General features: G+C 43.4%; 1 pseudogene; it reads right to left on the bottom strand.

Annotated features, from left to right (window-relative positions):
- Positions 1–2,418: 2,418 nt before the first annotated feature.
- LOC123807746 lies at positions 2,419–2,833 on the bottom strand (annotated as a pseudogene).
- Positions 2,834–21,840: the final 19,007 nt, after the last annotated feature.

The following is a 21,840-nucleotide window of genomic DNA, read 5'->3' as shown; positions in this document are numbered from 1 at the left end:
GTTGACAGAGTTGGACATGGAAAGTGGTTTGACCATCCAAGGCCGGTTGAGCCACTGCCTGCAGTGCAATAACCACCTAGAACCGGGGCGCCCACGGGGGCTGTTTGGCTGGTGTCAGTGCGTGTGAGCTGCACTTGGCCTCAGGAACTGGAAACTCTGGCAAATACAGACATGACCAAATCTTCTAACTTAGTCATCACTGCTTATTACTTTTGTTTGGTCTTACTGCAGCAAGAGCGACTGCTGGGCATGCATGCCCAGCCCTGGAGCTCTAGAGGCTCCCCACCACAGGGTGGAGGATCATCCACAGCAGGGTTGTCTGCGGGAGGTGGGGGATGGGGTGAAGGTCCTCCTCATGAACAAGCATCTCCAGGCCCTTAAGGGGCAGGAGGAGGATAGGAGGGAAAAAGGGAGAGAAGGCCCAGTCCTTGCCCTTTGAAGTTCAAGTCCTGAATTAAGAAATCCAGACCTGGAAAAAGGAAGTGGGGTTGGGGGTGGAGGATGGGGGGTCTGGAAATGGCACATGCTGGAGCAAGCCTAACTTAAGAGGCTCCCCACAGAGGACTCGTAGGTCTGGTCCAGCCACTGGAGCCGGGGAAGAGCAGCACCAGCAGCAGCATATGCCACACATAATGGTGCCCATCCCATGAGCCCTTGCCTAAGGGGTTCTGTTGGCCAGAGTTCTGCCATAGCTCCAGCCTCCACAGCAGACAGCCTGAGGCTGCATCCATGGGCTCCAGCCCAGGAACTGATGCTCTCATTGGATAAGAACCACAGGGGCAATGCTTTCCTATGTAGGTAAACGGGATGGTACTTTGACAGCAGGACCGTGCAAGCCTCAGAAAGCTGGTGGTGACTGCGGCCACAGGATCCAAGCTCTGACCTCACCCTGGGGGTTGGAGACACAGAAAAGGCAGGGTAGGAATGGTCACGTGCACTTCAGATTTCCTGCGACAGATCAGAAGGTCGTGTCTTCAACACCCCTCGGCCGCTAGGGCTGATCTGGTCCCTGAAGGCCCTGATGTGGAAGCTAAACAAGAACCAGGATGAGTGTAAAATGGTTTGCTCTATAAACAGAAGTGATCTCAATAACTTGCCATTGCAAATGTAAAGGTTCATTCATAAGCATAACTCTTTTCTTTTTTTCATATATTTTATTTAGGTAAAATTCGCACAGTAACAATTGTTAAGTATACAACTCAGTGGCATTCAGTGCACTCAGAGTGTTGTGCAACCACCACTTCTCTCTGGTTTTAAAACATTTTCAAAACACTCATCCCAGAAAAACACCCAATAATCATTAAGCAATCATTCCTTACTCCCCTCCCGCCGCCCCTGGTAACCACTGGTTTCTTTTCTGTCTCTATAGATTTGCATATCCTGGATATTTCATAAAGAAGGAAGCATACAGTATGTGAACTTCTCTAACTTCTTCTACTAAGCAGAATGTTTTTGAAGTTTGAGCAGGTTGTACCATGTATCCATACTTCATTCCTTTTAACAGATAAATAATATTCCATTGTATGGTTATAGCACAGTTGGTATATCCATTTACCTGTTGATGGACATTTGGGCTGCTTCCACCTTTTAGCTACTATGCATAATGTGGCTATGAACATTCACGTACAATTTTTGTGTGGGTATATGTCTCTGTTTCTCTTGGATATATACCTAGGAGTTGCATTGCTGGCTCCTACAATAATTCTATGTATAATTTTTTTGAGGGACCACCAAACTGTTTTCCACAGGAGCTGCACCATTTTACACTCTTACCAGTGATGTATGCCTACTCCTATTTTTCCACATTTCTACCTTTCTCAAAAAAAATTATAGCCATCCCCATGGGTGTGAACTGGTATCTCACTGTAGTTTCTGTTTACATCTCCTTAATGACCAGTGATGTTGAACATCTTTTCACGTACTTGGTGGCCATTTTATATGGCAATTTCCACTTTTTCTTTGGAGATATGTCTATTCAAGTCACTTGCCCATTTTAAAAACTGAGTTGGTTGTCTTTATGTGGTTGAGTTATAAGTTCTTCATTCATTTAAAACAAAAATTTCAAATATTTATGAAGTCCAGTGTATCTATTTTTCTTTGTTGCCTGTGCTTTTAGTGTCAAATCTAAGAATCCATTGACATCTGGGGTCATAAAAATTTACTCTTGTTTCCTTCTAATGGTTTTATACGTTTTAGCTCTTATATTTAAGTCACTAATACATTTTAATTTTTGTATATGGAGTGAGGTAGCAATGCAAATTCATTCCTTTGAAAGTGATTATCCAGTTTTTCCAGTACCATTTGTTGAAGAAAAGAAAACTTTCAGTCTTTCTGAGTATGAATTTGGTTGTAAGTTTTGTGGTTTTTTTAAATGTGCAAAAACCCTTCTCTTCGATCAACAGGCAGCAATGTTCTTGCTCAGAAGACCTGTATCATCATAGATGTCACCATGCTGTCAAAGCCCTGGGCTGAATGCGGTCCCCTGGGTTATAGAAGGGGTTGTACATCACATCTGTGTAGGAGTTGTGCAGCTTCTGGATCACACTGCGAATCTCATTGTCTCAAGCGCCATGCTGGAGGAATCCACCACCATAACAAGCTCCACCTTACTTGGTCATGTAACCACATACGTTGTAGTCCTCTGTGGGATACAGCAGGCTCAGGTAGAGCTCCCTCTGGCCCACCAGGGCCTTCCCCATTGCAGAGATCTTCTCATCCACCATGTCCAGGGATGTGTGCACTATGTAGTGGAACTTCAGATGTTCTCTGTGGGGTCACTGTGGATGTAAAGAGGGTAATTTTCCTCGGTGATCACTGCCATGCACACGGCCATCTTGAGAGGCCGGGCTGGCCACTTGGTTGTGGGTTTTTTGTAAATACCCTTTATTTTTGTAAATATGCCTTCAGTTCTTAGCCTGAGTGGTTTTATCATGGAACTTTGTCAGATGCTTTTCTATGCTGAGATGGCTGTGTTTTTCCCCTTCATGCTACTAATATTGTATATGACATTGATTGGTTTTCTTGTGTTGAAACAGTCTTGTGTTCCTGGAACGAGTTCCACCTGGTTACAAGGTATAAAATGTTTTATGTACTATTGGACCTGGTTTGCTAGTATTTTGTTGAGGATTTTTGTCTCTGTATTCATCAGGGATATTGGTCTGTAGTTTCCTTGTGGTATCTTTGTCTTTGCTGGCCTCATAGAATGTGTTGGGAAGTATTCCCTCTTCCATTTTTTTGTAAGAGTTTAAAAGAGTTGGTGTTGATTCTTTTTAAAAAATGTTTGGTAGAATTTGTCATGGAGCCACCTGGTTCTGGACTTTTCTTTGTTGGGAGGTTTTGATTACTGATCAGTCTCTTTACTTCATAAAGGTCTTCTGAGGTTCTCTATTTCTTTTTTAGTCAATTTTGGTAATTTGTGTGTTTCAAGGACTTTGTCCATTTCATCCAGATTATCAAATTTGTCGGCATACTATTGTTAATAGTAGTCTCTTTTAATCCTTTTGCTTTCTGTAAGGTTGGTAGTAATGTCTTCATTTTCATTTATGTTTTCAGTTATTTACACCTTCTCTATATTTTCTTAGTATAATTAATTTCTGATCTCCTTTTAAAGGCTTGTTAATTTTGTTGATCTTTACAAAGAACCAACTTTTAGGTTAGTTGATTCTCTTTATTATTTTGTATCCTCTATTTCATTTATCTCTGCTCTAATCTTTATTATTATTTTCTTTCTTTCTGGGTTTAGTTTGCTGTCCTTTTTCTAGTTCCTTAAGGTGTACAATTAGGTTGTTAATTTGAGATACTCAATTTTTTAACATAGGTGTTTATAAGGATCAATTTCCTTCTGAACACTGATTTTGCTGCATCCTAAAAATCTTTCTACCTTGTGTTTCCATTTTAGTCTTTTCTAAGTATTTTCTAACTTCTATAGTGATTCCTCTTTTGCTCCATTTGTTGTTTAAAAGCATATTACCAGTATTTAACTTCTACATATTTGCAAATAGTCCTGTCTTCCTTCTGTTATTGATTTTTAGTTTCATTCCATTGTGATCAGAGAAAATAGTGTGTATGATATCAATTTTTAAAAATTTACTGAAAGTTATTTTTGGCCTAATGTGTGGAGAATGTTTTATGTGCACTTGAGAAGAATGTACATTCTGCTGTTGTTGGTGAGAGTACACTTTCTATGTCAGATCTCATTGGTTTATAGTGTTATTCAAGTTTTCTATTTCCCTTCTTGATCTCTTTTGGATGTTCTGTCTATTGATGAAAGTGAGGGAATAATACTCTTTTTCATCTATCAAATATTGCTCATCAAACCAATGAATTAATTCACAAGTTACATGTATCATCAATGCAGAACACTCAGAGACCAATTATTGATTCATTTATGTAACAAGGTCTGTTGCTGCCTACAATGTATTACACATAAATAGTTCATACAAATGAATGACCTATTGCACAGGCTAGTAGGGCAGAGAAGTCCTGTCCACTAGTATCCATACAACAGAAATAGGATCCTAAGAGGTATAAGAGAGGTGCAGATAACTGATGTTGCAAATTTAAAGAAATTTCAGGTAAAGAAATTTTCTGGGCTTCATTGAAAATTTGACCTTAAACTCCAAGCTGAAGGAATAGAAACCAAGGCCAGAAGCCCAATAAGTGACACTTGACTGGAGCTCACCACGTGCTGTCCGGTGCTGCAGCAGCAGCAGCATGGAGAGGGCGGAGTGAGAGTCCTGATGTCCAGCTTGTGGGAGGCAGAGAACGGAGAGCTTTGATGGCTGGACTATGTGGTTTATTCCGAGAGTGGAGGCCCTGGGATGTGTTTTGCAGAGAAGGGCCGTGGTGAGAGTATGGCTTATCAAGAGAACATTGGTTTATTTGTAATCACTCGAGAAAGCAGGGAGGAATTAAGCCAGTGATGAGGCAGTTGCCATCTTCCAAGTCTTATGAATTTGTCAAAGTGGATGGGACTGTCATGGGGGCTCTCTTCACTAGGGTGTGGGAGGAAGAAGAGTGAGAGTGAGGAGACTTCAGGGTGGCAGGAGGAGGGCAGGGCAGAGCAGGTGAACGAGGGGATGAAACATTTCAAATGGAACAGGGGCGTCCTTTATTCAGGAGGGAATGGTATCAGGCTGAGAAATGCCCCATGTGGAGGATGATAAGCTCTGTACTCACTTCTGAGGACGGTTTATACACTGGTGTGAGGAGACCAGCATGTGAGATGTGAAGTGGACACCTTTCTGGATAATCTTTCAGTTGAAGGAATGTAGGAATGAGGACAGAAAACTTGGCCAAAGCCCTTCGCTGCTCCCATTTGCCCTTGGCTAATTAGTCAACACACAACACATTAGGTCTTTCCTAAAGCAAGAGAAAAAGAAAACCCCAGAAACATTTTAAGATGACAGTGCTGCTGGCTTCCTGGTGACAGCAGTGTCTCCTGTGGCAGAGCCACCTGCTGCAGACTCAGGGCAACGAGGGGACACTAATAGGGAGCTGGGACTGCTGTACTCAGTGTCCTCTGTGTGCGCGAGTGAAACTGGCACTGGTCTCACCTGATAAATGCTCAATAATTCTTAGTCCATTTCTGACATCCCTTGGGTACACCATCTACTCTCTTCTTCCTTTGCTCCCCAGGTCTCCTTGTTTCAGAGCTGGGTCAACGCAGTGGCACCAACTGCCTTGGTGAGCTCTTCAACGGCCCCCCAGGTGTGGGAAGGGCAGCAAGTCACATGTCCCCAGGCCCTGACCCCAGGCATGTCTCACAGTTAGAGAGTACCTATGTAGTATGAACGGCAATGTGCTCTTTGACAAAGGGAGGTTCTGACCCCAGAGGTACTTAGAAGCAGGAGTGGGTAAATCATTGCCAGCAGGATAGAACCCCCTCAACAAAGGGCTCAGTGTTTGTGAAAGAATGAGGTGAGTTAATCCTGGCAGCATCCACTTAGAAAAGCAGTCCTTTCACTGCTGAGGGAGTGGGCACCATGAAATAATTCATTTGTTTTCAAAAGATTAATAATTTGCCTTTTGGAGACCCAGTAACCCAGTTACTGATCATCAGAGCAAGTTTGATAACATGTTCTGAACTTAACTGGAGAATGTAGGCTGAAATTGTGTACTTCCTTTGTAAAGAGCCTCCAGAAAAATCTCTAAGCCCGTTGGAAGATTTTGGCTGCTAAGAGGAAATATACTGGACTTAGAGTCTCTACACAAAGGCCAGACAAGCATGGGCTGCTTCCGCGCAGGGCCTGGGGGCTGCAGAGCTTGGGTACAAACCTCACAAGTGCGGGGATTTATGTCTGTTCTTCTCATTGATTTGTGCCCAGGCCCAGGACTGTGCGGGCCCACAGTATGTGGGCAATGAATGCTTGTATGAAGGGAAGACAGGGGTCTTGGGGTGAAACCCCCACTCAGATCAGCTGTGAGTTAAGGTCCTAGTACCTTAACTAGGAGTGAATAAAAAAAACACAACCACCATTTTGGAAAGCTTGCTACTATGGACTGAATAGTGACCCTCTCCCCAATTTATGTATTGAAGCCCTAACCCACGATATGCGGGTATTAGGATGTGGGGCCTTTGGGACATAACTAGGTGAGGTCATGAGGGTGAAGCCCTGTGATAGGATTAGTGTCCTTACAAGAAAAAGACACTTAAGCTCACTCTCTCTTTACCACAGGAGGCCACAGGAAGAATGTGGCCATCTGTGAGCCAGCAAGAAGGCCCTGACCAGGGAACTAAATATGCCAGCACATGAAGCTGGGACTTCCCAGGCTCCAGAACTGTGAGAAATACATTCCTGTTGCCTAAGCTGCCCAGTGCACAGTGTTGTGTTATGACATCCAGAGCTGGCTGCGACCCTGCTGACCCGAGAGGCAGTATTCGTGGTGTCACTGCTCTGAGAGGATTGTGGTAATTTCCTTTTGCAGCACAAAAGGAATCAGATTAAGCCAAGTGCACTGAGAGACCCAGGTTGGGACCCATGCTTCAAGAACTCTGGGTGAAGGGTGCTTGGTAAAACGATCCATCATACACATTTTGCAGCCAAAATTCACTTGTAGCTTTCCAAAAATGCCAAAGAGCAAGCAAACAATTGACAGACAACCACCATTTCACAAATTTACAGCGTCATAAGAGTAAGCAATTTGTTAAGAAGGAGGAGAAGAAAGCTACTCTTGTTGTGACTCTAAGGCTACTTTCCACAGAATTTCCTACAAGATACTTGCTGATGACAATAATAATGGTGGAATTGCTTCCTCAGCCAGAAAGTACATCAAGTGAAAAAGAACCTTGGGTTTCCTTTTAAATTGTATTTTTTCCATTATCATTTTGTCCCCTTACACTTCCCATCCCCCTCACAATTACCACCCTGTTGTCCATGCCCATAAGTCCTTTTTCTTCAATCCTTCCACCCCCTAACCCTGCCCCCCTTAGCTGTCATCCTGCTCCCCATCTATGAGTCTGTCTCTGATTTGCTTGTTAGTTCAGTTTGTTCATTAGATTCCACATATGAGTGAGATCATATGGTACTTGTCTTTCTCTGACTGGCTTATTTCATTTAGCACAATGTTCTACAGGTCCATCCATACTGTTGTAAGGAGTAAAATTTTCTTTTTTACCTCTGAGTAGTATTCCATTGTATAAATGTCTCATAGTTGTTTCATCCACTCATCTACTGACGGACACTTGGACTGCTTCCAGATCTTAGCAATTGTAAATAACACTGCAATGAACATAGGGGTGCTTGTGTTCTTTTGAATTAGTGTTTTGGTGCCTTCAGATATATTCTCAGAAGTGGGGGCACTGGGTCAAAAGGCAGATCCATTTTTAATATTTTAAGGTGTCTCCATACTGCTTTCCACAGTGGCTGCACCAGTCTGCACTCCCACCAATAGTGCAAAGGGTCCCCCTTTCTCCACATCCTCACCAGCACTTGTTTGTTGATTTATTGAGGATAGCCATTCTCACAGGTTTGAGATGATATCTCATTGTGGTTTTAATTTGCCTTTCTCTGATATTAGTGATGTTGAGCATCTTTTCAAATGCCTATTGGCTATCTGTATGTCCTCTTTGGAGAACTGTCTATTTAGGTCCTTTGTCCATTTTTTAATTGTTTTTTTTTTATTTTTTGGTATTAAGTTTTGTAAGTTCTTTGTAAATTTTGAATATTAACCCTTTAGCAAATGTATCAGCAAATACGTTCTCACATTCTGTGGGTTATCTTTTTATTTTGTTGATGTTTTCCTTTGCTGTGTAAAAATATTTTAGTTTGATGTAGCCCTATTTGTTTATTTTGTTTGTTTGTTTGTTTCTCTTGCCTGGTGAGGTATATATGAAAAAATATTGCTACAAGCAATGTCTGAGATTTTGCTGCCTGTGTTTTCTTCTATGATTTTTATGGTTTTGGGACTAACATTTAAGTCTTTGAGCCATTTTGAATTTATTCTTGTGCGCGGTGTAAGAAGGTGGTCTAGTTTCATTTTTCTGCATGTATCTGTCCAATTTTCCCAGCACCATTTATTGAATAAACTATCTTTAGTCCATTGTGTGTGCTTGCTTCCTGTCAAATATTAATCGATTATAAAGGTGTGGGCTTGTTTCTGGGCTCTGTGTTCTGTTCCATTGACCTATGTGTCTGTTTTTATGCCATATGGTGTTGTTTTGATTAGTATGTTCTGAAAGTATAATTTCATATTAGGTATCATGATTCCTCCAACTTTGTTCTCCTTTCTCAGGATCAGTGTTGCTATGCAGGGTATTTTGTGGTTCCATATAAATTTTTGAAATATATGTTCTAGTTCTGTGAAATGCATCATTGGAATCTTGATAGCCATTGTGTTGAATCTATAGATTGTTTTGGGTAGTATGGACATTTTAATGATATTAATTCTTTCTATCCATGAACACAGTATATGCTTCCACTTGTTTGTGTCTTCTTCAATATCTTCCTTCAGTGTCTTATAATTTTCTGAGTACAGGTCTTTTATGTCCTTGGTTAGGTTTATTCCTAGGTATTTTATTCTTCATGAAACAATTGTGAATGTGATTGTTTTCTTAATTTCCCTTTCTGTTAGTTCATTATTAGTATATAAAAATACAACTGATTTCTGGATATTGATTTTTCTCTCCTACTATTTTGCTGAATTCATTTATTAGTTCTAGTAGTTTCTTGCTGGAATATTTGGGATTCTCTATAGATAGTATCATGTAATCTGCAAACAAAGACAGTTGTACTTCTTCCTTTCCAATTTAGATGCCTTCTATTTCTTCTTCTGGTCTGATTGCTGTGGCTAGGACTTCCAGGATTATGTTGAATGAGAGAGGTGAAATCAGACATCCCTGTCTTGTTCTTGATCTTAAGGGGAATGCTTGTAGTTTTTGTGAATTTAGTATGATGCTGGCAGTGGGTTTGTCATATATGGCCTTTATTATGTTTAGGTATGTTCCCTTTACTCCCACTTTGCTGAGAGATTTTATTATAAATGGGTATTGGATTTTATCAAGCGTTTTTCCTGCATCTAAGATATGACCATGTGGTTTTTATCCTTCATTTTTTTTAATATGTTGAATCCCATTTATTGATTTGTGAATGTTGTACCAACCTCACATTCCTGGAATAAATCCCACTTGTTCATGGTGTATGATCTTTTTGATGTAATGCTGTACTCAGTTTGCTAATGTTTTGTTGAAGATTCTAGCATATATGTTCATGAGGGATATTAGGCTGTAATTTTCTTTCTTTGTAGTGTCTTTATCTGGTTTCAGAATTATAATAATAATGGCCTTGTAAAGTGAGCTTGGGAGCTTTTCCTCCTCTTGAATTTTTTTAAATAGTTTGAGAAGGAGAGGTTGTTAGTTTTTCTTAGAATGTTTGGTAAACTTCACCTGTGATGCCATCCAGACCAAGGCTTTTGTTTGTTGGGAGTTTTTGATTATTGCTTCAATTTCACTAGTACAATCTGACTATTTAGATTCTCTGATTCTTCCTGATATAGTTTTGGTATATTACATGTTTTTGGGAATTTATCCATTTTGTCCAGGTTGTCCCATTTTTAAAAATATATGTTATTGATTATGCTATTACAGTTGTCCCATTTCCCCCCTTCATTCCCCTCCACCCTGCACACCCCCTCCCACCCACATTCCCCTCTTTAGTTCATGTCCATGTGTCGTAAGTTCTTTAGCTTCTACATTTCCCATACTATTCTTGCCCTCCCCCTACCTATTTTCTACCTACCATCTATGCTACTTATCCGCTGTACCTTTCTCCCCTCTATCCTCCTCCCACTTCCCTGTTGCTAACCCTCCATGTGATCTCCATTTCTGTGGTTCTGTTTCTGTTCTAGTTGATTGCTTAGTTTGTTTTTATTTTTGTTTTAGGTGTGGCTGTTAATAATTGTGAATTTGCTGTCATTTTATTGTACATGTTTTTTATCTTCTTTTTCTTAGACAAGTCCTTTAACATTTCATATAATAAGGGCTTGGTGATGATGAACTCCTTTAACTTGACCTTATCTGAGAAGCACTTCATCTGCCCTTCCATTCTAAATGATAGCTTTGCTGGATAGAGCAGTCTTGGATGTAGGTCCTTGCCTTTCATGACTTGGAATATTTCTTTCCAGCCCCTTCTTGCCTGCAAGGTCTCTTTTGAGAAATCAGCTGACAGTCTGATGGGAACTCCTTTGTAGGTAACTGTTTCCTTTTCTCTTGCTGTTTCTAGGATTCTCTCCTTCATTTTAATCTTGGATAATGTAATTATGATGTGCCTTGGTGTGTTCCTCTTTGGGTCCAACTTCTTTGGGACTCTCTGAGCTCCCTGGACTTCCTGAAAGTTGATTTCTTTTGCCACATTGGGGAAGTTATCCTTTATTATTTGCTCAAATAACTTTTCCACTTGTTGCCCTTTCCCTTCTCCTTCTGGTACTCCTATAATTAGGATGTTGAAGTGTTTAAAGATGTCCTGGAGGTTCCTAAGCCTCTCCTCATTTTTTTGAATTCTTGTTTCTTCATTCTTTTCTGTTTGGTTGTTTCTTTCTTTCTTCTGGTCCACACTGTTGATTTGAGACCCAGTTTCCTTTCCATCATTATTAGTTCTCTGTGCATTTTCTTTCACTTCTCTTATCATAGCCTTCATTTTTTTCATCTAATTTGAGACCAAATTCAACCAATTCTGTGAGCATCCTGATCACCATTGCTTTGAACTGTGCATCTGATAAGTTGGCTATCTCTTTGTCACTTAGTTGCATTTTTCTTCTGGGGCTTTGATCTACTCTTTTGTTTGGGCCATTTTTTTTTGTCTTGACTTGCCTTTTATGTAGTAAGGGGCGGAGCCTTAGGTGTTGCCTGAGCGAGTCAACCCAGTTGCTGGGTTGTGACGCTGTATGTTGGGGAGGGGCCTGGGAGGGAACAGTGGTGCTTGCTCTGCTCTCTGCCAGATTTCAGTCACTTCTGCCACCTCCCCCAAGCAAACTGGGCCCTTCTGGTGCTGATTCCCAGGTTGGTGGGTTTGTGTATGTTCTAGGACCCTGTGGGTCTCTCCAGTGAACTCTCCTGTGAGGCTGGGAGTTTCTTCCGGCACCTCAACCCCTACAGGTGTTTTCAATCAGTGTTTTGAGGCTTTATTTCCTGGCGCTGGGACCCTGAGTTGTACGGTCTGTCTCGCTCCCAGTTTGGCCTGGTTTATCTGCGTGGCTGTGTGGGACCACCTGGTCTGCCAGCCACCTTTTAAGCCAGTGCCCCTCCACAATCCACTGCCTTGCTGGGTCTGCCCACTGCTGCCTTGCATGCCTGGGGTCCGCCAGTCACCACTTTTTTTTGTCACATCCTCTCTCCACCTGGCACCCAATTCTGCCCCTCCTACCAGTCTGGATGAATGTGTCTATTTTAACTCCTTGGTTGTTAGACTTCCATACAGTTCAATTTTTGGTCAGTACTGGTTGTTTTTTTTTGTTTCTAAATTTTAGTTGTCCTTATTTTGGTTGTGCAAGGAGGCACAATGTGTCTACTTACACCTTCATCTTGGCCAAAAGTCTCTCCTTCAATTTTAAATGATAGCCTTGCTGGGTAAACTAGTTTTGGTTGTAGGTCCTTGCTTTTTGTTACCTTGACTATTTCACACCATTCCCTTCTAGTCTGAAATGTTTCTATTGAGAAATCAGATGACAGTCTAATTGGTGCTCCCTTGCTGGTAACTACTTGCTTTTCTCTTATAATTTTTAGGATTCTCTCTTGGTCTTTAATCCTTGCCATTTTAATTACGTCTTGGTGTAGGCATCTTTGGGTCCAACTTATTTGGGACTCTTTGAGCTTCCCAGACTTGTGTATCTTTTTCCTTTACCAGGTTAGGGAAGTTTTTGGTCATTATATCTTCAAATAGGTTCTAGACACCTTGCACACACTCTTCTCCTTCTGATATTCCCATGATGTGGATGTTGTTACACTGCACGTTGTCCCAAAAGTTTCTTAAGCTCTCCTCATTTTTTAAAATTCTTTTTTCTTTCTGTTGTTCTGCTTGGGTGTTTTTTTCTGCCTAGTCTTCCAAATTACTGTTTTGATCCTCTGCTTTCTCTAACCTCCTGTGTTATTCTTCCAGTGCATTATTTATTTCAGATATTACATTCTTTATTTCTGATTGGTTCTTTTTATGGTTTCTATGTCTTTTTTTCATGCTGTTGAGTATCCTCATGATCATTAATATAAATTCTCTATCTGATGAATTGCTTACCTTCATTACATCTAGTTCTGTAGAATTCTCTTGTTCTTTCATTTGGGGTCTGTTTTTGTTTTTTGTTTTTCTTTTGCCTTACCATTTTGGCTGCTTCTTTGTATTTGTTTCTATGTACTAGTTAGATCTCCAAAAACTCTGGTGCAAACCTATGTCAAACCTTGCCTATGACTGGCCCTGGGTAACCTATTTGGAGCTATCAGTGATCCACAGCTTGCGGCTCCCTCTGCTGAGCCTGGGTATGTGCAGAAAGAACTAGGTTGTGCACCAAGGCCAGCTTTTACCAGCACCAGGCCCATAGCAGGGAGGGTCAGCTAAAGTCTCAGAGCTCCTATATATCTGACTTAGTTGTTAAACTTAATCATTGATATAACCTCAAGCTATACTCCTCAGCAGCAGGGCTTAAACACCACAGGGTGGGACAAGAGTGATTACTGTGGGTGGGGCTATTATTTCCCCTCACGCTGATACCACTTGAAGAGGGGTGCCTCACTTGAAAAAGGTGGCTTCTGCCGAACAAGGAATGACTTAGCACAGGGATCCTGGTGGCTATTTCTTCTGTCGTCTCCGCAGAGCCACCAGCCCCAGACTCTCCTCACACATCTTTAGTTCACTCTGCCCTCCCTCTGCTGGAACCCAGGATAAGTAGCTGCAAATGGGGTTTTGTGCACTGGCCCTTTAGAGGCTCTCTGTATCTCCAGCTGTCTCTCCCTGGTGGGCAGAAACCCCATTGCCTTTCACAGCCATATGCTATTTGGGTTCGTTTCCCCATTCTGGTGCTCTAGGCTGGTGAGGTTTAGGCCAGCTTGAGGTTTAGACCCCACACTTCGCAGGGGAACCCTCACCCCCGGCTGCTGAAATATCCATCTGGAACTTCAGCTGCCACCCATGAGAGCCCAGCCAACCCTCTTGCACCTCCTCCCCACTCCCTACCAGCCTCATTGTGGTAATGTGGCTTCTTCCATCTGTACGTGGTTATAAGGCTTCTCTCTAGCTAGTGTTCAGTTAGTTATTCAGGATGATTTTTTTCTGTAATTTGTTTGTAATTCCAGTTTGGTCCCGGGAAAAGGTTAATATAGCTTTCACCTACTCCTGCACCATGTTGGATCTCTTGGAACCTTGCTTTTTGAATCAGAGAAATTGGATTCAATTTCTAGCTTCTGAAAAATTGCTTTCAACTTTGAAATTGGTTCCAGAAAAATTATGAAGATAAAGATATTTTCTGATGTTCAATATATCAGAATATTTACCTCCCCCACATTTTTTTTAGAAAGTTACCTGAGTATATTGTTTAGCCAAATGAAGGAGAAAATTTAAAAAGAAGAATATCTGGGGTCCATAAAGTAGTATGGATTCCCTTACCTCCTCCAGGAAACCCAGCCCACCCTTCTTGGATCCAACTCAGAAGAACTGTGATGGCAAGTCCTGAAATTATGCATCAGGTCTAGAGAGCAAATAGTGGATTGGAGCAGAATGATAGTTGGAGCAGAATGATAGTTGGCTCCAAGAGGGGCTTGTCCTGTGGCAGAGGGGGCAGGGCTGGAAAGGACTAGTGGGCTACCTGACCTAATGGTAAAAGAGAGTAAAAACTATATTAAGGGAATATAAAGAAATATGAAAATATTTTAAAAAGTTAAAACTATCAGAGTGGATAAAGCAGGGGAACAGTGTTTACAGAAGGAAAAATTATCATAGTGCTTTCTTGGCTCAGCAGTAAATAATATTTTCATAGTCATGAAATGTAAATACTATTTATAGACTTAACTAAAATAGTGATATAATTATAGCTGGAATATGGAAATGGGGAAGATGGAGCTCAAATATCTATCACAGCAGAAAATAAGTAGATAATGTCTAAAACTGATCAATCAAGCAATAAAAGGAGAAGCATGTGATTTAGTGATATAAAAGTAAGGACCAGAAGAAACAGCTATAAGTTAAATGTATTTGGTACTGCAAAAAGGGAATTAAGACAGGAGGGAGACATGTAATTTTCAATTCCAGGTAAGCTCTTTCATCCTATTTTATTTTATAGTGTGATTGTCTTATACCCATACAATTATTTTAATTAAAATGTACTAAGATAAGATAAACTCTAAAAATGAAATAAAAACCTTCTGGTTCTACCACCAGCAGTTTAGCTTCTTTGGGCACTAGAATCCTCAACTACACAGGGAATCCCATTCTCACCTGGCAAGAAGAGCTCCCTGAAGATGAGGGAGATGCTGAAATGCTAGTGAGCACCAGCATCGAAGACTCTTGATTAAGGCAATCCTTGTGCCATAAAGCAAGCATGACTATGTTCTCATGCCAGGAAAATCCATGTTAAATACAATATATTGTAATATGACTTGCTCATCCCCTTTCTGCCCCTATTAGCTTCAAGTAGGTAGTAATATGCTCTAGGCTATAGGCTTGCATCTTTGTTAATTGTGAAACTCAACCCTCTTGGCAGGGCCCTATCCCTGCTTCATCAGAATTCCTAATTTTCCAGGGAATTCCTTGCATCACTGCCTGCCCCTGAGCTCCAACATGGCAAAGTTACCCAGCAAGGCAGCTTAGGAAAAGGCAATGTCCGCCTAAACTTTAAAATGCAGACATGGGAGATTTCCTCTTGTAGTTTTTCTTCATTTTAAAAAAAACACTCATCATTTTCCAAAGGGAATGTGTTCCCCTCTCCTCTCACCTCCTCCAGGAAGCCAGCCAGCAACTTCCAGGGCCAACTTATAGGAAACCCCAACACATCGAGTCATGTAAAAATCACAAAGCAACTCAAAAACCAGCAGAGTAGGGGAAATATTTGCAATAGATATAACACAAAAGATTCTTATATTACAGATTTTGCATCTACTGACATACTTGTGTGCAAAATCACTGTGTAAGGAAGGAGTTTGGAACACAAAGAAATACACACCCAAACTGGGACTAACTGAGTAGGGAAGGATGAGATCCTACAAATGCATCACGTAGGAATAAATAAAGACAAATGGAAGATTTTCACTAATAACTGAGGAAATGCAAATTAAAACAGATACTGCTCAATTTCCATTCAATGTCTTAAAATGTGAACTCGGGGCCAGGAGGCTGAGGCAAATGTGTGAGCAGGAGATGACAGAAAAGTGAATAACCTCTGGGGAAGCAGTTGATAAAATGTATAGGAGAATACGAAAAAGTCATGCATGCCTTTTGACCCACTAAGCCCATAGGGAACTAATTCAGTGGATGAATGACAGTGTTATCTACATGCAGGCAAATGTAAAATAGGACTAAGGGAGACTCCTTGTTAAGACCGTGGCGCGAGTAAACACGGCTCAACTCTTGGTACAACCACATCAAAATTACAACTAAAATATAGAACAACCATCACTTAGAACCATCAGAAACTGAGTCGAATGGAAGTCTGACAACCATGGAATTAAAGAAACCACATGCATTCATACCGGTAGGAGGGGCGCAAATGCAGAATGGGGCAGGTCCCTCGCCCATGTCTGATGGATGAAAATTTAGGAGGGATATCTCAGGAGCGAGGAGTACCAGCCCAACAACAGGATCCCCCGGTCCAGTGTTCCAGTGCCAGGAAGAGAAGCCCCCACAATTTCTAGCTGCAAAACCCAGCAGGGAATAAGTTGGTGGAAGACACTGCCGAAGCCCCAACAATTCCCCTTAAAGAACTCACATCCTGACTCACCTTCACAGACTCACTTCCTCTGGGCTTCCGCTACAGGGTGGCGACTTGAGGGGCACCGGTGGCATAAAGACAGGAACTGAAGTGTCTGGCATCAAGGGGAGCATAGGCCATTATCCCTTTTTTAAACCCTCTCCCACAGAGCCAGCAAGTTGGTGCCATATCTGAGATTCCATTAACCTGGCTGACACTGTTTGACCTGCCTTGGAGATCCCCACAGACCCCATCCCACCCAACTTATGGGCTCACCCAAGCTGTTTTTCCATATGAATGGCTGGTCTTGGCCTCTAAGTTCTATCAAACAAGCCACAGCTGGCTTGAGTGAGCCCTCAGCCTGTGTACCTCTTGCTTAGTGATCTAGGCCTAGCATTAGTAGCAGGCAGCCTAGATTCACAGCTGGGCTTCACCTGGGAATCTCCAAGCCCAGCACAAGTAGCAGCCACCTCAGATTGCCTTATAGCTCAGGCAGGTGGCCCTGGGTGAAACACAGGTGTGGCTGACTGTGTCCTGCACCACCCAGGAAACTGCAGAGTGGCAGCAGAATTGCCTGAGGGAGTGGGGGCTTCTTGGTGGGGGGGGTCAAAGGGAGGAAAATCAGGACAACTGTGATAGCATTATCAATAAAATATAGTTTAAAGAGAAATAATAACCTAAAAAATAGGAATAAAGGAATTCAGTAAATCAAAATATTTTTGTTTGGTTATTATCATTGACAAATGGAATATGTAAATGTGTAAATAAAACAATATCTGAAAAAATCAGGACACTAAATAATGCATGGGCAATATTGAAATTGCATCAATGTATGTATATGTATGGTTAAACATTACAGGAAAAAGCAGGACTCAAATTACGTAAGGCAGATAAAAAAGGAACAACATTTGTGTCTTCAGTATTTTAATAATAAATGAAATGATCCTGTTTATTGAATTATACGATGTGGCAGCTGACATATGAGTTAGTTAATAGCCCCATTTTTAGAGGAGGAAACTTGTGGCTCAGACCACAAGGGAACACGCTAGAGGAAAAATTCAAAGTCGTAGCTCAGCGCCTGCCCAACTCACCAAGCGCATACACACACAGACATCTTCAGACTCCTCAGATGAGACCCAGTCTGCCCCTGGAGCTTTATGTCTCTGTTCATTAGAGCCTCACCCACCCCTAATGAGTGTCATGAATTGTCACCTGTGCAGCAAAGACTGACCTTCTAACTGCACCATCATCCGGGGGGAGAGGAGGAGAGAACAAGAAACAGAGCAGTGGCGGGGCAGGGGGCATGCTCTGCCTGTTCTGCACCTGGAGGCTCTTGCCTAACCCCTGGTGCCCGCCCCCCTGCCCTCTCTCTGCAGTGGGGTCGCACCCTGAGAACAGGGGGGTAGACAGGAGACAGACAGGGTATGGATGGGGAAGCCACCTCCAGCGTCTTTCCCTGCTCCTTCCTCTGTCTCACCAGGCCCTGCCACCTGCATTGCCCATGTCTCCCTTGCAGTAGAAATAAACCCAGCTCCTTCCTATGATCTAGTAGTCAGTTTGCAAATATCTGTTGTGTTAAATCCTACACCCACCCAAGAATAAAGACAACAACAAAATTTCAGGTAGATTTTCAACCCAAACTGGTCTTCTTTTGGTAAGCTCCATCGGCAGACCAACCAACCACTGGCCTGAGCAGTGATTGTTACACAGAGTTGGCCAAATAGAGACCTTAACACTGGTCCCTAAGTGGCCGGCTGCCCAGAGTGGGGCTGCAGAGGATGCAGGCTGATGGTGCTGCAGGAGGGGCTGGCTGGCTTCCTGGAGGAAGTGAGAGGAGAGGGGCACACATTCCCTTTGGAAAATGATGTGAGTGTGTGTTTTAAAAAGAAGAAAAACTATAGGAGGAAACCTCCCATGTCCTCATTTTAAAGTTTAGGCAGATACCGCCTTTTCCCAAGCTGTCTTGCTGAGTAACCTCCCTTTTGGAGCTCAGGAGCTTAGGGGCAGGCAGCCATGCAGGGAAATCCCTGAAGAATTGAGAATTCTGATGAAGCAGAGGGAGTCCGGGGGTTAGGAGCCCCCCAGAAGGGTCAACTTTCACAATGAACAAGAACGCAAACTTCCAACCAGCCTCCACCCAGGAGCCATAACTATCTACTTGAAGCTAATGACGGGGGTGGGCAGGGGTGCAAAAAAGAAGTAAGGCATATTGCAACATACTGTATTTAAAGTGGATTTTCCTGGCATAAGAACATAGTCATGCTTGCTTTTTGGCACAAGGAATGCCTTAATCAAAACTCTTGGATGCCGATGCTCACTAGTGGCCTCCGTCTAGAATGTAACCCACCGACTTTGGGCTGCCGGCTTCTGGGGCCCTCTGAGTTAACCCTGCGGCTGGTGGGGGCTCCTGGCCAGGCCCTGGTAGCTCTTGCCAGAAGATCCTGAAACCTCCACCTATTACTGGATGGAGAATCGATTCACACTTTGTCTTGCAGGAAAACCCTCAGTGGGTCAGCTCCTAGGACTGAGTTTAAAACCAAGGGGGATTTATTGGAGATGCTCTAAGATGAACCAGCTACATCTAAGATGAACCAGCTGCATTTTGAAATGCTTAGTCTCAACAGAGATGGAAATATTTGGGATAATCTTAGAAATTTATTGAGCAGTTGCTATATGCCAGGAATGAACTAAGCATTTTCCACGTGTTCACTGCCTTAGACCCCCTTGTTACCTGCTGAGCTGCCATTGTAATGTTCTGGAAGTCAGTTGACATGCCCAGCCCATCCAGATCACGAGAAGATGAGCTAAGAACCTAACAGCCTCTCCCTGGGGCCCCAGCCTGTAAACCACTGCCAGGCTGCTGCGTGGCGGGGCTGGAGCAGAGAGCAGTGCTGGTGGCATGCATGGGCCATGACACCTGGGAGAAATGAGGATGCTGACCAAGGTGGCCTTCTGGCTATCATGTCTTAACGTTCTTAAGTTACCCAGCAGGGCAAGAGAAGATCAGCTCAGACACAGGGATGGACATGGGGATACTCAGGTACTGGCTCCTGCGAGGAGCTCTCAAGGTTTAAGTGAGGACACTCTACTGCATAAAACCAGTGACCATCAACAGGAGCCTTGGGCACCCGGTGCCCAGGTACACACTTTGGAGAAGGTGCCTGTGCAGTTGCCCGATGGCGAGACCCAGTGCCACACCTGGGGCCTGCCACTTGTTGAGATTCCAGAGGGCATCTGCTACTTAGAATCCACACTTGTTCCACCCCCTCTGCCAAGAACCGGGCATCTGTGCATTTTTGCCAGGGTGGATTTCCACAGAGCTCCTGTCAAGCAGGACAGTTCTGTTAATCCCTGTTCTCATGAACTAGTTTGAATACCACGAGTTCTTGTTACTGTAGCTACTGAGCCTGCTTGCCTTCCCTGAAGCTGGGCCTGAAGAGTGGATCCGTTTCTCTCCACAGAGAAGCTGAGGCTGAAATAGCTGCAGCTAGAAGCCACTGTTGGGGTCCTCTGTGACCATTCCCAGGACACTGTCCCCTATGCCTCCTGCTATACCATAGTTTCATCATGTAGCTGTGTGTGTGTGCGTCTGTGGGCATGGGCATGAACTGTGCTGCAGTATCTTTACCTCACAGGCCATGCTCAATGCCAGTAAATAGATTCTACCTTCCAAGTCTTCTTGGAAATGCTAATTCACAACTGTTTCCCAGTATTGAGGTAAGATGGAGCCTAGCATGTTGCCTGGTTAGGTTCTATGTGTCATGAAAATGAATGGATGGTGGAAGATATGCATTATGCCCACAGGTAGATTAAGTGTTTCAGCAGTGCTACTTCATATGGTGTTAGTCAGGACTTTTGGGGTGGAACTGATGGAGACCCAGCCCAAGAAACCTTGAACAACACCCAGAAAAGTAATGTATTTGTGGTATAAAGTGTTACAATAGTGGATCATATTCTCTTCAGTCATGACTGCATCAAAGAAGTCTTTTTGACTACCTCTTATTCTCTCTGCTTATCTCTGGTCTCTGCCCTGTTCTGCATTGGTTTCATTCTCAGGAAAACTTCTCATGTGGTGGGAACATGGCTTAGAGCACCCTTAAACCAAGCAATGTTGATTGAAGCAGAGAGCTTCTTGCTCAGTACTCCAGCAGAAGTCCCAGAGTAGGCTCTGATAGGCCCAGCTCACTCACATGCACACTTTTCAATCAATCACTGCGGGCAGATGAGTGGGGCTCTCTGATTGGCCAGCTCTGGGTCATGTGTCCACTTCTATGGCAAAAGAGGAAAGGAGGGATGAATTTCACTTGAACCATAAACAAGGGCTTCACCTGAAAAGGACTTCTGAAACCAGAAAAAAGAGAGAAATAAACGTAGAATGCTTCACAAAAATGCCCCAAACATGAAGTCTTTCAAAGAGCATGTCTCCAGAGCCTGGGGACCCTCCACAACTGCAAAGGGATGGTATCCTGGGGCTGTTCAGCACAGCACCCCCGGGGTCTCTCCAAGGTATAGTCATGGCGCTTGGAATCAGAGAACTGGTGTGCGTCCCATCTCCGTTACTGAGAACTTTGCAGCCCAGTCTCCTAGGCACACCTTCCTTTCTGTCACATTTCCTGCCACACAGAAGGCAGCTCTGGAGCTGGGCACACCTGGATTTTAACCCTGGCTTCAGACTCATTCAGTTTAAGCTAAGGTATGCTCAACACCCAACAACCCCAACACCCTATGGGCCTCTGACACCAGACAAGTGTTTCTGCTCATGCTCCATGCATGTGGAGGGGCAGCTGGGGCTCTGCTTCACGTCTGCTGCATCCTGGGAAACGAGACCTCTGGGAAATGGAAATCCCCTGGCCAAGAAGAAGGGGATGTGGTGGGGCCACGCCATGATCCGCAAAGCATCTGCTCGCACATAACTCACATTTCATTGACTAAAGCAAGTCACGGAGCCAAACCTGACACCAGTGGGGCCGAGAAGAGGCAGCGAGTCCTTTGAACAACCAACCACCAGCCTACTGTTTGTGCGACCTGGTTCAGGAGCACTTTCAAGCTGGTGCCTCAGCTGAGATGGGCTCACCTCATGGAACTCTCGAGGTGTCCATGAGACAGCGTTTGCTGAAGGGCCCTCCTGGATGCCGGCTGCCACTGCAGGGTCTCTCACAGCGTTTCCTCCCAGTCGGACAGCACATCCCAGTGGCGCTCTCTACAGACATAAGGTCTGTTATCACCGTGACCTCGGGACCCTTCTGCTTTCACAGAGCCCACTTTGTGCTTGAGCCCCACACAGTACGCTCTGTCAAAAGGGCCTGTACTCCAACCCCCGTCCTGGCCTCAGGATGTTAAATTCCGAGTGCTTTTGAGGCGGGTCTGCAGAGAACTCTGGCAGCTGCCGCCGTGGGTCACGGTGTTTCCTCCCCAACACACCCTCCTTTGGATAGTGCTCACCCTCTGTCCAGGTGGCAG

Source organism: Phyllostomus hastatus, unplaced genomic scaffold, assembly GCF_019186645.2.
Source record: "Phyllostomus hastatus isolate PE091 unplaced genomic scaffold, TTU_PhHast_1.1 phas_scaffold_46, whole genome shotgun sequence".
In the NCBI taxonomy this organism is placed as follows: domain Eukaryota; kingdom Metazoa; phylum Chordata; class Mammalia; order Chiroptera; family Phyllostomidae; genus Phyllostomus; species Phyllostomus hastatus.
This window is presented reverse-complemented; position numbering and strand designations above follow the sequence as displayed.